Source organism: Erpetoichthys calabaricus, chromosome 14 (genome assembly GCF_900747795.2).
Source record: "Erpetoichthys calabaricus chromosome 14, fErpCal1.3, whole genome shotgun sequence".
Lineage (NCBI taxonomy): Eukaryota > Metazoa > Chordata > Cladistia > Polypteriformes > Polypteridae > Erpetoichthys > Erpetoichthys calabaricus.
The window spans coordinates 104634278-104652080 of NC_041407.2; the positions used below are offsets into that span (position 1 = coordinate 104634278).

At 42.2% G+C, this 17803-nt stretch overlaps 1 protein-coding gene and 1 non-coding gene across 2 annotated transcripts in view; one reads left to right on the forward strand and one right to left on the reverse strand.

Moving 5' to 3' along the window:
- Positions 1-17803, reverse strand: part of LOC114664509 (pyruvate dehydrogenase (acetyl-transferring) kinase isozyme 2, mitochondrial-like) — a 905310-nt gene that overhangs the window by 127492 nt on the left and 760015 nt on the right. The gene's annotated exons all lie outside the window — the stretch shown is intronic.
- Positions 11215-11286, forward strand: trnaq-uug (transfer RNA glutamine (anticodon UUG)). The gene has a single exon. It is a non-coding gene; the product is annotated as a tRNA-Gln (tRNA).

Consider the following 17803-nt stretch of genomic DNA (forward strand, 5'->3'; position numbering starts at 1 on the left):
GCCAGAAGGAGTTGCATTGCGTCTTTGTGGACCTGAAGAAAGCATATGACAGGGTACATCAAGAGGAGCTGTGGTACTGTATGTGGAAGTCGGGAGTGGCAGTGGAGTATGTAAGAGTTGTACAGGATATGTACGAGGGAAGTGTGACCGTGGTGAGGTCTGCGGTAGGAGTGATGGAGGTGGGATTACATCAGGGATCGGCTCTGAGCCCTTTCTTATCTCCAATGGTGATGGACAGGTTGACAGACGAGATTAGACAGGAGTCCCCGTGGACTATGATGACATTGTGATCTGTAGAGAGAGTAGGGAGAAGATTGAGGAGAGGTGGAGATCTGCTCTAGAGAGGAGAGGAATGAAGGTCAGTAGGACCACCAAGACAGAATACATGTGTGTAAATGAGAGAAAGGTCAGTGGAATGGTGAGGATGAGGGGAGCAGAGCTGGCAAAGGTAGATGAATTTAAATACTTGGGATCAACAGTACAGAGTAATGGGGACTGTGGAAGAGAAGTGAAGAAGGGAGTGCAGGCACGGTGGAATGGGTGGAGAAGAGTGTCAGGAGTGATTTGTGACAGACGGGTATCAGCAAGAGTGAAAAGGAAGGTCTACAGGACGGTAGAGAGACCAGCAATGTTATATGGGTTGGAGACGGTGGCACTGAGCAGAAAGCAGGAGACAGAGCTGGAGGTGGCAGAGTTAAAGATGCTAAGATTTGCATTGAGTGTGACGAGGATGGACAGGATTAGAAATGAGGACATCAGAGGGTCAGCTCAAGTTGGACGGTTGGGAGACAAAGTCAGAGAGGCACGATTGTGTTGGTTTGGACATGTGCAGAGGAGAGATGCTGGGTATACTGGGAGAAGAATGCTAAGGATGGAGCTGCCAGGGAAGAGAAAAAGAGGAAGGCCTAAGTGAAGGTTTATGGATGTGGTGAGAGAGGACATGCAGGTGATGTGAGTGACAGAGCAGGATGATGAGGGCAGGAAGATATGGAAGAAGATGATCCGCTGTGGCAATCCTTAACAGGAGCAGCCGAAAGAAGAAGACGACGACAATTTATTTTTCTATAGCCCAAAATCACACAAGAAGTACCGCAATGGGCTTTGACAGGCCCTGCCTTTTGACAGCCCCACAACCTTGACTCTCTAAGAAGACAAGAAAAAAACACTTGTAGGGAAAAAAAATGAAAGAAACCTTGGGAAAGGGAGTTCAAAGAGAGATCCCCTTTTCAGGTAGGTTGGGCATGCAGTGGGTGTCAAAAAAGAGGGGTCAATACAATAAAATACAAAGAACTGAACATAAGTAATCCTCAAAACAATATAATAGTGCAATAGAAATATTTCAAGTATAGAGCAGAATTCATCAGTAGATGATATCACATAATAAGATTTGGATTGGTCCAGAATCCTGGAGACCTCGGCATTCAAGCTGCCTCCCCCTATTGGCCATTCCACAGCTGAAGCAGTGCTGGGCCAGCCAATCTATTGAAAGGACCCCTCTACCCGACGATTCCTGTGATCCTCCATCCCACCAAGTACCATATTTGAGTACCGAGAAGAGAAACAGAATAGGTGAGAGGTAGTATCAGATTATAAAGATCATATTACTTATGTTTTAGTGCTAATGAATAACAACAGAGATGCAGTCTGTACAGTTAATCAGCAGCTCTAGTCAGGGTGTGCTAAACTGAAGTAGCGAGTCTTCAGCCGGGTGACCGAAGAGACATCTCTTATAGTAGCAGCCAGACCAGTCCACAGTTTAGGGAGCCTGTAATTAAAAGCTCAACCTCCTACTGTTATTTTATTAATCCTTGGAATCATAAGCAGACCAGCATCTTGAGATCTTAATGTGTGCTCAGGTTTGTAAGTCATGATAAGTTCAGACAAGTAAGCCGGACCTCGGCCATTTAAGGCTTTAAATGTTAAAAGAAGGATTTGAAATCTGCCCTAAACTTAACCAGGAGCCAGTGTAAGGACTTAAGAACTGGAGTTATGTGCTCATATTTTCTTGTTCATGTAAAAATTCTTGCAGCAGCATTTTGGATTAACTGGAAGCTGTACAAAGAACAGTTTGGACATCCAGTGAACACCGCATTGCAGTAGTCAATCCTACTAGAAATAAATGCATCGCACTTATTTAGAGAATGCCTTAATTTCCCAACATTTTTAAGATGGAAGAAACATGATTTGGTCAACTTTGTAATGTGCGCTTTAAATGACACACTAGAGTCAAAGAGAACTCCTAGATTGTGGGCTGATTCAGTAAAATTGAATGATGATTCCAACTGAGTTAAACATCTCTGTTTTATCAGTGTTGAAAGACAGGTAGTTCTCATCCATCCACTCCATTAATTCATTAACATAACTAATTAAGGACAACTTCGAAGCGATAGATAGAGATAAGGTGTTAGCCTTCAACGCCCTCTTGTGTCCCAACAGGAAATTACCATTTTCTGAGCCTTTAAGCACAAAGCACAAGCGTGTGACACTTTGTAACTCATAACTTTTCATGGGCAGGGATTATGAACAATATGTTATTTTTGCTTTTTGATCCTTGGCTAGGAACCTGTCCCTCTTTGGTCCTCAATCAGAGGGTGACAAGTGACAACTTTCAAACACAGGCATGTGGGGTGTCGTTTTGGACTATTTCATGGTCAGTGATTATGAATATGAGGTTATTTTTGCTTTTTGATCCTTTTTTCATAATCTAGCCCTCTTTGGGCCTCCATCAGAAGGTGACAAGGACTTGTTTCTATTACAGTCGAGAACATTTTGACTTTAAACTTCTAAACTGAAGCACACATTTTCATATTTCAAATAGTAACCATTCTTGTTTATTCTGTACTTCTACCTAATGGAGTAAATCCTCACATCCTTTATGAACACCCGGAATTAGGGTGGCTTACACAAATTTGAATGTTTACATTCTTCAGTATTTTTGCCTCTTTTTACTTTGTTTTTGGTTTGTATTCTTTGTCATTTTCTAATGAACTTTGAGCTCCCTCCCTTGTATGAAATATGCTATATAAATAAATGTTGTTGGTGAGCTGGGATAACAGAAAGATCCGGTTTTGCCATCGTGAACTGGAGGCGGTGATTTGTTTTTTGTAATTCTACCTGGTATTGTGCAAGTCTACAATTTCCCCTTATTGTCTGATTACTGTTTAGAGGAAGCATGAGGTTTCACTTGAATGTGTGCCCTGTGGTTGACTGGCACCTCTGTCAGCTTTAAGTTGTGTTTTTACACCTCTCATTTCATTTAAATTTAAGGGAACACTTAATCATTCCAGTCCAACACCAAGGTAATGAATCTACAGGGTTATAAATCTGTCCAGGTAGGGAGCAGAAGGGACTGTGAATCATCGTCACCTGCTTTGGTGCAAATGAAAGTGACAACAGGTGACCTGGAAAAGCAACAGCAAGACTCCCCCCAAAAAGGGAATGGTGGCCACAGAGAATTGCTCTCTCCTTGTCCTTCCCAACTGATTCTTCTCTAGTTTTGTGTTCTGCTAGTGTCCTCATCACTACTGGTAGCATGAGGCCATTTCTGCAGCCCATTCAGGTTGCACAGGTAGTCCAGCTCCTCTATGATGGCACATCCATAATGTGCCATCACAAGAAGGTTTGCCATGTCTCCAAGCACAGTCTCAAGAGCATGGAGAAGATACCATGGAATGGGCCGTTACACAAGGAGAGCTGATCAGGGTCATAGAAGGGCATCAACTCAGCAGTAGGACTGGTATCTGCTCCTTTGTGCAAGGAGGAACAGGAGGGGCACTGCCAGAGCAGACCCAGATGACCTCCAGGTGGCTACTGGTGTGCATGTTTCTGACCAAACTGTCACAAATAGACTCCATGAGGGTGGCATGAGGGCCTGGCATCCTCTAGTGAGATTGGCGCTCACAACCCATCACCGTGCGGCTTGATTGGCATTTGCCAGAGAATATACAATTGGCAGCTCCGCCATTAGCACCACGTCCTCTTCACGGGTGAGAGCAGGTTCACACTGAGCACATGTGATAGAAATGGAGACACCATGGTGTAATGTTATGCATCCTGCAACATCATCCAGCATGACCGGTTTGGTGGTGAGTCAGTGATGGTCTGGAGGGTCGCATAGACCTCCATATGCTAGGTAACAGTCCCCTGACTGCTGTTAGGTACTGGGATGAAATCCACTTATCCATTGTTAGTCCTTACACTGGTGCAGTGGGCCCTGGGTTCCTCCTGGTGAAGGACAAAGCCCGGCCTCATGAGCCCAGAGTGTGTAGGCAGCTCCTAGGTGACAAAGGCATTGATGCCATTGACTGGTCTGCATGTTCCCCATACCTGAATCCAACTGAGAACCTCTGGAGTATTATGTATCAGCGCATCTGATGCCACCAAGTAGCACCACAGACTGTCCAGGAGCTCATTGATGCCCTGATACAGGTCTGCAGGGAGATCTGTCAGGTCACCATCCGCCATTTCATCAAGAGCAAATGCAGACTTTGTCGGAGGTCCATACAGGCACATGGCAGTCATACACGCTCCTGAGACACCATTAGGAGTTGCTGTGCTGAAATTCAAGCATGTTGGATCAGCCTGGACTTTCAATTTTTCGTTTTGGTTTCCATTGACCATTGTTACCTCATTTTGTTCTTAACGAATGACACCATGTTTACTCAGTAAAGATTTTCCACTTGAATATTTCACTCATCGATATCTGATGTCTGGTTTAAGTGTTCCCTTCATTTTTTGAGCAGCGCATTTTTGCTTCCCATCCAGATGATTGATCCAGGAAGAACCTGCGTTTAGATCAGTAACAGGCTCCATAAATCTCCATGAAGCGATGATATCAGATTTGTGAAATCCCGATGGGTCCTGACTTTTTAAAAGGATTCTCGCCGATCTTGTCGGTTGACTACCAAACATTAATAATAAAATCTCATGTCTTATCAAGTACTACATGTTTTGTTGTTACTTTGGCATTTATTTTGCTGTCACATTAACACCTGAGTAATGCTTATAAATTTCTGATTCCATCTGTCATTTATAATTTTGAGGTTAGAAGTTTTGATCTAAGTTAAGACACGCGTTCTTCTTTCACAGCCATCCTAAATCTGAAATTTTTTGGATTATACGATAATTTCAAATAAATAAACATGATTTTTTTCATGGCCATGCTTGAGGTATTTTTTATGAATCAGTCCTTACTTTTCAGGTACCCATATTTATACATTTGCAGAATGCCATATACAGAACATAACATAACTTCCATGCTTATTTGTATCTATGGTTTCAAACACGTTATAAAAAGTACTAGCTGTGTAAGCCCATGCTGTAAAAAGCCCGGGCTGCTAGAAACCATGGATTCTGGCACTTCAAATCCATTAGTCACATCGGTTGGGCTTTACCTGCTATGCGAGTTTCTATCTCCGAGGAGGATGTGCTCGTCTTGTATGTGTATTAGAAGCTAAGCGAGTTTCTCTTTTCTCGGCGCTTTCACTTTGGCAACGGAGTCGCTTTCTTTGAGCTTCATGCTGTAGCCTCGCGCTTCCTGGGCCAGACAAACAGAAACCCACACTTCCACGTGTAGACGTTAATATATAAGACTAGGGGGGTTCCCCCCTGCTCATTTTGCTTGCCAGCCATTTTGTGTCTCTGCCTCTCGCGTTGTGAATAGGGGGGCTGAACGCACCCCAACGAGACGGGGTCCTCCTCCGAAACCCCCTCTTAAACGGTGATACAATGGGAAACAAATAGTTTTTTTTTTAACCTCCTCTTTGCTCAATCAGCTGCTGGATTGCTGCTGCTGCCTCCATGCCGTGTGATCTGCACCTCGCGCTTTGCTTCGAACATTTAAAAGCCTGTACAGCAGCTGTCCTACTCTTTGTCTTTTATTTCCGGCCCTGGGGGTGGTTAAATCTTTTTGCACAAATTCTCCTCTCGCTGGACATGAGTTATTAATATTTATTTAGTTTACTAGCCATGTGCGCCCAACTACGTTGCGCGTGTTAAAGTTGTCTGTGAAGGGCTCCCTGTTTAAATGCGGCTGCCAATCGTGAACTCGGCCCTTCGTCGCACAGCATTATTATTTTTTATAAGGGAAACAAAATTACAAAAACAAAACCCTTGGACATTGATTCGATAGGAACGGCCTACTCGGAATCACTGTCCGAACAGTAATTATGTGGTGGTGGAGGAGCATTTCTGCTTCTCTCCGTTCACAGTCCGTCTCGTTTTCACGACGCTGTCGTTTCCTCTCACGATCTCTTCTCAACCTTTCTCCAATCTCGCAGGTTGCTTTGTGGCAATCCTAAGAGTAAGGCAATATACACGGAGCAATGGTTATAAAAGGGGGACACATAGATATCCAGGGTCTTTAAACCATAAATAGGGATCACTTCACGGACATGTGAGCAAGCCACGGTACAACTGTGAGACGCGCAGCACTCGCCGGCTACAACGTAACAATAATAATTTCCGGAATGTGCTGTTACGTTGTCATTCATTTTACCCACTGTCTTTCTTTCATTCATATGTTACGTAGGCACGTACCTTTTATCTTCGGCAATCTCATTCTGTAACCAGGCCTCAGGAGCTAATCAGCGTAACACTGTCCACCACCCCTTTCATTATTCCGGAACATTGTTGACATCCGTGAGTAACAACAACGTACTAAACTGGAAGGTGGTCTACGCATGTGTGGAATTCGCGGACAAAGATAAAGATCCAAATGAAGATTATATATAAAGATTAGTTAATTTAAAGCACAACAATTTGTTTAGTTTGAATGTCTGTGTTTTGAGGTGTGACTGGAGTACTACAGTCTTCAGTAGTATAAGCCTGGAGGAGATTCTTAATGCAATGCCTATGTTTTAGCTGTCTCTCTACTGCCATCTAGTGTTTCTTCTTCTAATTCATTTGCAGACAAACAAAGATCAAGATCCAAATGAAGATTATATATTGAGATAATTTAAAAACGGAATAAGAATCTGAAAATCTAACAACATCACATTAAAGTTCGATACATTCTGAAAAGAATGATACCAAACTATACAGTATATGTAGGATTTAAAATAAGCCCGATTTAAAGCGTGACAAAAAGCTTGACATAAAAACGTCACTGTTGCACTTTTAGGCTTAGGATTTTATATATTGAGAGTAGATACTTAACTGCTTTCGACTAGAAGTGTAATGAATTCAAATCAACCTTACATTGTAACAGACTATCACAGAATACCTGACCACTTTAATTTTGAGATGTCACTTACCGTCATGCACAATTGTTGACTGAAATGACTGACTGCGAGCGTAAGGATACGTTTGGAAACAAACAAGCAAATTCACTCTTACTGCTTTCGGTTTAACGCTAATTAGGTTATATTTTAAAGCACGCAGAACGAGTCCGAAATCAACGCCTGGGTTACCCTAACCCTAACCCTATTTGTATTTAATTTATTTCCTTTGTATTTATAATTGTTTTATTAGAATATTTTTTAAATTTCCGTTTGATGCTGGGCCGCGTGTGATATCTCACCCTTCACACCTGGTAGATAAGTCCCTGCCAACCGACAACTTCACCTGATGAAAGCTGCAATGACAATATACTGTATATAAAAAATACATTTAAAAACCATGCTTATATTAAGTTAAAAAAGTGTACTAAAACGTAAAAAATAAGTCTCTCATACATCCATCCATTCATTATCCAACCCGCTATATCCTAACTACAGGGTCACAGGGGCACCAGCCCACCGCAGGTCTCTCATACATCATTCGTAAAATGAAAAGTGGGCGCCCATGCTTTTATTTTATGAGTGATGTGTGAGAGACTTATTTTTTACTTTTAGTACACTTTTTAACTTAATATAAGCATGGTTTTAAAAAAAGTATATATATATATATATATTATATATATATATATATATCCATCCATCCATCCTTTATCCAACCCGCTGAATCTGAACACAGGGTCACGGGGGTCTGCTGGAGCCAATCCCAGCCAACACAGGGCACAAGGCAGGAACCAATCCCGGGCAGGGTGCCAACCCACCGCAGTATATATATATATTTAGTTTTGGATTTGTTTTAGTTAAGGTGACCAGAATTTTTGGGCCAATCCAGAGACATGAGGGTTTGGGGTGGCTAGAGGAACATAGACTACAAAGCGAAAGCTTATCACGTGATTTCTCGCCAAAGTTGCAGGATGCGGTAAAGCATAACCTCCGTCAAAGTTCAAATTATCGTGGTGATGAGATACATTCAAAAATGTGAACCAGCTGAAATCAGGGACGAAATCTTAAACCGGGGACAAAACGGGGACATGTTTCTGAGTGGGGACAGTTGTTCAAGAAAGGGGACTGTCCCCGGAAAACGGCGACGGATGGTCACCTTATTTTAGTATAATTTTGTAATCGATATTTTAACACTTCCTTTAATAGTTCTATCAGTTACAAGCACCATCTATTGGTGAAATCTTGAACTATTCTTCATTTGAAAATTTAATTTAATTAACATGGATTAATTGATCAATTAGTGAAAGTGTGTGAGTTAAGTGTGCAAAATTTCAAGTGATTTGGACAATAGGAAGTGGGTTAAATATCGATTACAAGATTTGTACCAGACAACAAACAGGTGAAGTTAAAAGAAGCGAGGTAATAATAATAATAATAATAATATTAATAACCATGAAGAAGAGCAAAATTACGAGGCGGAAGGTGACGGCTATTCTGATGAAGATTGCAGAAAACACCCGAAAACAGGGCGATGGATGTAGGACTGTTTGACTTCTCTTTGTCAAAATGAGAATGAATTTCGCTCATTTATTCACGCCAGCACCTCGCTGAATAACCAGAATTCTTCTTCTTTCGGCTTTTTTTGGCCGCTCCCGTTGTGGGGTTGCCACAACGGATCATCCAAAATTGTTGTCCGCATATTGATTTGGCAAAATTTTACACCGGATGCCCTTCCTTGACGTAACCCTCCCCATTTTAAAAATCCAGGAAAGCTAAAATTTTAAAAACCACCTGAATTTAGCGCTTCAGCATTGTTGTTTTATACATGCGTTATATAGAATAACGACTCCTTCAAGCCTCAACTCACGTGTTGAGATTTATTTGTAAAAACTGTATTTTAAAAATTTTATATTTGAATTGATTGTAATGAAAACTAGTGGACTTAAAATAAAAGATCATTACGAAAGGTGCAATTTAAACTCAGTGTGCCTCTACATTTCAAAATCAAAACAATATACATAATGCAGGATCGGTGCTGGGTCCTCCACTTTCTCTCTGTACACCACCTCGCTGGACTCCATCATCCGGTCCTATGAGTTCTCTTATCAGTTCTATGCTGACGGCACATAGCTGTCTGTACCTGTCGTTCCCGCTGGAGGACAATATGGTATCCGCTGGAGTCTCTGCATGTCTTACTGATATCTCAGCCTGGATGAAGGACCACCATCTGCAGCTCAGCCTGTGAGCTTCTTGTGATCCCGGCCAGCCAGTCTCACTCTCACTCACAGAACCTGACCTTGTGGGTGGTGATTGATGAGCCGCTATCATTTTCTGACCACATTTCTACTGTTTCTCGCCCATGGAGGTTCAACATCCTCACTATCAGACCTCATCTGACAGAGCATGCAGCACAATGTCTGGTCCAGGCTTTGCTCTTGTCGCGCAGTGGCGTAGCTGGAGTTCGTGCCGCTCGGGGCGGGGCGGGGCTTCAATTTGCCGCCCTCCAACATATCTGAATATGTTAACTATTTAAATAGAAAATTAAAATGACATATAGATAAAAATTACTGCGGTGGGCTGGCACCCTGCCCGGGATTGGTTCCTGCCTTGTGCCCTGTGTTGGCTGGGATTGGCTCCAGCAGACCCCCGTGACCCTGTGTTCGGATTCAACGGGTTGGATAATGGATGGATGGATGGATGGATAAAAATTAAGGTAAAGTTTGCATAGACTTAGAGAAACAGCAATAAGTTTTCACATTTAAATATTTGTAAGCATTAACTAGACAAGAATATAGTATACTGATAAGCCATTGTTCTGTTTATTAGTTTACGCTGCGAAAACCACAACCAGTGTAGTGTACAAGTGATAGGTGGGGATGTTTTCTGCGCAGACCAAGAACGAATTCGGATTAATAACAAAACGAAATTATAAATTGTAAATACATTGTTTATCTTCCTAGAAATTATTATCGGTGTAATGTTTATTTTTGTTATTGCCTCATAAATTCCATTTGCTGTGTCTGATGTCGTCACAGAAGGACAGTCTGAAAATGATTTTTGAAGGATTTGTGGATAAAAATCAGAGAATTTTACTTTTTTCATTCATGAGTGATATTTTTCAGAACACTGCCGCTTACATACGAATTGTACTGAGCCCTTTGGCCAATAATGCTGCCCTGAAAAATGTGCCGTTCGGGGCGGACCGCACCCTCCGCCCGCCCGTAGCTACGTCACTGTTGTCGCCTCTGCACTACTGCAACTCACTTCTGGCAGGAGGACCCGCATGTGCTATCAAGCCGCTGCAGATGGTCCAGAATCAACAGGCCTATCTTGTATTTCTCCATCTGAGACGGGCACATGGCTCCCTGTAGCAGCACACATTAAAGTCAAATCCCTGATGCTGGCCTACAGAGTAGTCAGTCAGTGGGTCAACACCTGCCTATATGGAGACACTGGTGAAGTGCTGTGCCCCATCTCGCCCACTCAGGTCTACCAGGGAGCAGCGTCTGGTGATGCCACCTCTACGTGGTGTCAAGTCTCAATCCAGAACTCTTTCCCTGTCTAGTTCCGAATTGGTGGAACGAGCTGCCCACTTCGATCCAAACTGCTGACTCCTTCAATGTATTTAAGAAACAACTGTTCTGTGAATATCTGGGTAACTGATTAAAAAAGACTTTAGGGTATTTTAGATTGACGGTGAATTTATTGTTACATTAAGTTTAATTGCTTTATTGATTGTAATCCAGATGGTAAATGTATGAATTGATACATCTTTTTCACTTGTGCCAATCATCATTTGTTACGTGTCCTACTCCACTTGCTGAACAGACAGGCCCGCGCCTCATATCACTCGATTAGATTTACCTGTTTTGTAAGTCGCTTTGGATAAAAGCATCTGCCAGTCAAATAAATTTAGATGCAATCGACCCATAACTATAATAATAATATGTGCACTATTTTAATTTCATAACTGTTGAGATCGACGATGGCACCGCGCGGTCCCATGGTGTAATGGTTAGCACTCTGGACTTTGAATCCAGCAATCCGAGTTCAAATCTCGGTGGGACCTCATTAACATTTTCGCGTTTCTGTTTCACTCACGTTTGATAAACTACTGAGGATCGAAAAATACAATAATGATATCCTGCTGATATAATATAACAAATGAAGAAGATGGTAATATTTCTAAAGCTACTTCGCTTTCCCGCATATTTGTTCCATTTTTTATTATGCATATTGACACAGTCACTTTGTTCCTGTCTGATTGCTTTCTCGTCGTGCATCCCGACCCTCCTTCCATCCAACCATCCATCCAAGGCCGGCTTTCTATATATTCCATGAAACACTTAATTATATAAACTCATGTTTCATTTTGTTATTGGAACGAGCACCGAGCTGGAAAGACCGAGACACACACCGAAAAGACAGACTACTCCACTCTTGTAGTGTCCCTTTCTTAATCTTCTCGTTATCATCTACGAGGCTGTTATTTAAAATCTCCTGGCCGGGACTACTCGGAGCTGTAAGGTGCAACGGGACGGTTCCAGTTATAGGTTATCTGAGCCTATTGCGGCAGCACGTGGCGCAAGGAAGAAACCAATCCTGGACGGGACACATAATAACACGGACACCCGGCAAATTTAAAATCATTGACAGCATCGTGGCAGGGGGACGGAGGTTGTGAGTGTGGGTTTTGGTTTTGCTTATCTTGCATGTTTTGTCTTTCTTTGGATCACAATGGTTGAAAAACTGCATTGCACGCTTGAGTGCGTCTTTGACCTAATTGTGTGTTACTGTGTCTGTTTGGTTCTTTTCAGGGCTGGATTAGCAATTAAGCAAAAAATGCAGGTTCGCAGGGCATCTAGGGAACGTGGGGGGTGTGGCTGCCACTGAAATATTCCATTGCCGGATTTACCATGGACCATCTGGTGCCAAACTGCAAATGGTGTAGCTGGACCACAACTTCCACAAACAAGGGCTCCCATATTTAATGAAAAAAATTATATATACAGTATACAAAAAATAACAAAATAGTAATAATTGAGGGAGACTTGATGCTGGGCAGCACGGTGGTGCAGTGGTAGAAGTTAGGAAACCTGGGTTCGCTTCCTGGGTCCTCCCTGTGTGGAGTTTGCATGTTCTCCCCGTGTCTGCGTGGGTTTCCTCCGGGCGCTCTGGTTTCCTCCCAAAGTCCAAAGACATGCAGGTTAGGTGCATTGGCGATCCTAAATTGTCCCTAATGTGTGCTTGGTGTGTGGGTGTGTGTGCGCCCTGCGGTGGGTTGGCACCCTGCCTGGGATTTGTTCCTGCCTTGCACCCTGTGTTGGCTGGGATTGGCTCTAGCAAGCCCCCGTGACCCTTTGTTAGGATATAGCGGGTTGGAAAATGGATGGATGGATGGACTTGATGCCTTATTGCTAGAAGCAGATGCATTACATAAGATTAATTTTGAGGATCTGATCAAATACTTTGCAATTAAAAAAAATGAGAAAACTGTTCAAATATAAATAAGTGCAAGTACATAAAAATAAACATTTTCCATCTTAATGGATTTTTTGTTTTACTTTGAAAAATAAAATGTTATTTTTACAGTTTATTATTTTTTATATTTTTAATTTTATATATATATATATATATTATATATATATACCGTACTGTATCACACACACACACACACACAGATACACACTCACACGTGCATGCATATATTTATATTTGTAGCTGGAAATCCATAAAAGGAGAAAATGAATCACGTATCTTAAACTAGTTTTTAGCTTTTCATATTAAAAAAAAAAATGAACACTCCCTTAATTACATTAATTTTAAAAATTTCCCATAATCCTTTAAACGCTTGTTGCCTCACTCTAAAGGTCTTAATCCTGGTTCTATTAAATAAAATAAAGCGCACAACATGTGGGATTATTTCGCCCTCTAGTGGAAAATTTAGGGATTTCATGTATTGGCTGGCTGATGCTGTTTAAAGGGCACCAAATGTTTAACCACAAAATTAATGCAGTTCCGTTTTACGTGGATATCTGGAATTTTAACTTCCAATGAATATATAATTTATTTTCAGTTGTTGCTCCTAGGCTTTGGAATGACTTGCCTCTGCACATCAGGTCTTCATCCTCGATTGAGGTTTTTAAAAGTCGACTTAAGACCTACGTGTTTTCTTCTGTCTTTCGTTGTGTATGATGGGATTGTGGTGGATGTTACAATTGGTTGTTTTATTAATCTGCTTTTGTATGATTGTTTGTATTGTTAATTTTAATGCATTTTTGTACAGCACTTTGGCGCAAACTGTTGTTTTAAATGTGCTTTTATAAATAAATAAATAAATAAATAAATAAAATAAAATAAAAAATAAATAAATTACAGGAAACATTTTCATAAAAAAGGACCCGTGCCTAAAGTACATTGTTGGATTTTATGGCAGGAAAACTGGATTTTATTTTATGAGTCAGATGGACTGGCGTCCTGTCTGGGGTAGTTTTCTTGTCTTGTGCCCATTGCTACCAGGATTGAAGACCCCTGGGCTGAAATGTGACGCCAATGAAAAAAGATGCAAAAGGCAACACAAATGTCACATGAAGGGAAACTTTGGTTGCGTCAGGGACAAAACCCTAGCTAAACCACAGCTAGTATGAGTTACCGTTCTGCCTTCACAAAATATACAGACACCTTCACTTTTGAAACATGTTCTTGTACGTTGACAAAGTGAAAACAGGATTTTGGGAATTTCTGCAAATTTATGAAAATTACAAAACTGAAATATCCCATTAAACACAAGTGTTCAGACCCTTCATTCAGCACTTTGGCCACAGTTCTAGCCCAAAGTCTTCCTGGCTTTGATGCCACAAGCTGCACACACCTGGATTTAGGAGTCTTCTGATATTCTTCTCTGCAGCTCCTCCCACACTTCTTCCAGGTTGGATGGAGACCACTGATGTTTTGCAAGTTGCAGGTCTCCCCAGAGATGTTTGACTGGTTTCACGTTTAGGCTCTGTCTGGACCACTCAATAACCTTTCCAGAGTTGTCCCTTAGCCACTCCTGTGTTGTCTTTGCTTTGTCTTGTTGGTCAATCTCAAGGCCCAGAGTGCTCTGCAGGAGGCCTTCATGAAAGGGTATCTCTGTACTTTGCTCCATTTAGCTTTCCTTCAACCCTAATTAGGCTGCTAGTCCATGTCAATGTTAAACAACCCCACACGCATGATGGTGCCACCACCATGTTTCACCACTGGAATGGCATTGCATGGGGTGGCTGCCTTCCTTCAGATGTGACCATTAGAACTGAGGCCACCTTGGTTTCATTAGACTGGAGAATCCCATTTCTCATAGTTCGAAAGACCTTTAGGTGCTGTTTTGGAAACTTCAAGCAAGCTTTCAAGCGTTGTGTGGCCACCAGATTAGTGGAGTATTGTGCTGGTGGCTGTCCTTCTGGAACTTTCTCCCATTTCCATCCAGATTCTCTAGAGCTCAGCCAAAGGGACCACCAGGTTCTTTTGTCATCATTCTTACCAAGGCCCTTCTTCCCTGATTTCACAGTTTTGGCCAGGATACCAGTTCTCGAAACAGTCACAGTTGCTAGAAACATCTTCTACTTAAGAATCATGGAGGCCACTATGCTCTTTGGGGATCTTCTGCTGCAGAAATATTTGTGTGGCCTTCCTCAGATCTGTCTCTAAGCTCATCAGCCTGAGGGACCTTCTAAAGAGTGGGTCTTGTGCCTTTCCTTGTCGGTCCAAATGATTCAGTCGACTACAGGTGGACTTCCAAACAAGGTGTAGAAACATCTCAATGATGATCAATAGAGCCAAAGCCAAAGATCGGAATACCTGCGTCAATGGGAGATCTGTTCAAGAAAAATAATCTTGACTCCTCTGCTTTTGAAAATGTTAGACCTATTTCTAACCTGCCTTTATTATGTAGAATCCTAGAGAAGGCAGTCATTACACAGCTAAATGATCACTTGAATAAACATTCTGTTCTTGACAAGTTTCAGTCAGGGTTTAGAACAAATCACAGTACAGAAACTGCACTCGTTAAAGTAGTAAACGCAGACAGAGGCCGTCTATCTGTTCTCATCCTCGTAGATCTGAGTGCTGCATTTGATACCATTGATCACAATATTCTTAGAAATCGCCTTACTCAGTGGGTGGGTCTCTCTGGCAGGGTCTTAAATTGGTTTGAGTCTTACTTGGCAGTTAGAAAATTCTTTGTTAGTTGTGGTAATTGTACTTCGAAGACACATGACATTGTATATGGTGGTCCACAAGGGTCTCTCCTGGGTCCGCTGCTCTTTTCGATCTCCATGCTTCCATGAGGTCAGATTATCTCAAGGCATAACGTGAGCCCTGCTGACGACACACAACTGTATTTATCAACAGCGCCTGATGACCCCGACTCTCTTGATTCACTGACCCCAATGTCTTACTTGTGTTTCTGAATGGATGAACAGTCATTTTCTCAAACTAAATAAAGAGATAACAGAAATCTTATTCCATCCATCCATTTTCCAACCTGTTGAATCCAAACACAGGGTCACGGGGTCTGCTGGAGCCAATCCCAGCCAACACAGGGCACAAGGCAGGAACCAATCCTGGGCAGGGTGTCAACCCACTGCAGGACACACACAAACATACCCACACACTAGGGCCAATTTAGAATCGCCAATCCACCTAACCTGCATGTCTTTGGACTGTGGGAGGAAACCCACACAGACACGGGGAGAACATGCAAACTCCACGCAGTGAGGACCCAGGAAGCGAACCCAGGTCCCAGGTCTCCCAACTGCGAGGGCAGCAGCGCTACCCACTAGGCCACCGTGCCACCCTAGAAATCTTATTGATTGGCAAAAATGGATATAATGAGGATAGAAGAAATAAACTTGATGCATTAGGCTTAAAAGTCAAGACAGAGTTAAAGAATTTAGGGGCGATTATTGACTCAGACCTGAATTTTAAATCACATATTAAATCAGATTACTAGGACAGCATTTTTTCACTTAAGAAATATAACAAAAAATTTAGACCTCTTATATCATTGAAAGATGTTGACAAATGAGTTGATGCTTTTGTTTTTAGTCAAAGATATTACTGTAGGGTGGCACGGTGGCGCAGTGGGTAGCACTGCTGCTTCACAGTTAGGAGACCTGGGTTCGCTTCCCCTGAGTTTGCTTGTTCTCCTCATGTCTGAGTGGGTTTCCTCCCACAGTCCAAAGACATGCTGGTTAGGTGCATTGGCGATTCTAAATTGTCCCTAGGAAGAAACCAATCCTGGACGGGACACATAATAACACGGACACCCGGCAAATTTAAAATCATTGACAGCATCGTGGCAGGGGGACGGAGGTTGTGAGTGTGTGTGTGTGCCCTGTGGTCGGCTGGCGCCCTGCCTGGGGTTTGTTTCCTGCCTTGTGCCCAGTGTTGGCTGGGATTGGCTCCAGCAGACCCCCGTGACCCTGTAGTTAGGATATAGTGGGTTGGATAATGGATGGATGGATATATTACTGTAACGCACTCACTCTCAGGACCACCCAAAAAAGACAACAACGAGTGCAGAGCTGCCAGAATCTTACCTGGGAAAAGAAAATTTGAGCACATCACGCCAGTCTGAGTATCATTACACTGGTTACCCGTGCCATTTAGAATTGACTTTAAAATTCTGCTTATGGTTTGCAAAGCCTTCAATAATCTGCTCCATCCCATATCTCAGAATGTCTTTCACCTTACACTCCAAATCGTAACCTTAGATCTTTAAAATGAGGGTCTGCTTTTTATTCCAAGAGCTAAACTTGCAAGAAATGGTGAGGCACCTAACTGATGTTAGGCACCTAAAATCTGGAATAGCTGACTGATAGAAATTCACCAGGCTGATACGGTGGAGCACTTTAATAAACTGATAAAAACTCATTATGTTAACATGGCTTTCTCAGAGCTTCATTTTAGTGTAACCCTGATATTTAGTGATCATTTTTCTCATATCTCCACAATCCGTACTAACCCCTACTTTCTCTGCTCTTCTTTTTCCAGTTTTCTGTGGTGTCCATCTGTGCCACCACCACCTGATCAGGGCACCATGCAGTCCCTACATTGATGGATTGAAGGCCAGATGTCTACATGACCAGCATCATCTAATTTTTCCATGTGGAGCATGGAAACCATAAGGACTGATTGAGATCATTGATGTCAGGTCGAATGCCTAGTAGGGGCTGGGTGGTCTCGTGGCCTTGGACCCCCTGCAGATTTTTTTTGTCTTTTTTTTCTCCAGCCCAGTCTTTTTGGTCTTCCCTGGCCATCGGACCTTACTTCATTCTATGTTAATTAGTATTGCCTAATCTTATTTTTAAATTTTTATCTTTCTTCATCCTGTAAAGCACTTTGAGCTTCATCATTTGCATGAAAACGTGCTATAGAAATAAATGTCGTTGTTGTTCAGGTGAAGGGGTCTGCAATCTTTCTGAAGGTGCTGTGCAAGAGTTTTGGAAAGGAAACACCAACATGCAGTACATGAAAAGGAGAATAAGGTGCTAAGGAGCTCGGTAACTGATGTGATAGGAGATTTTTCTGGTGAGGAAGGGTAGATG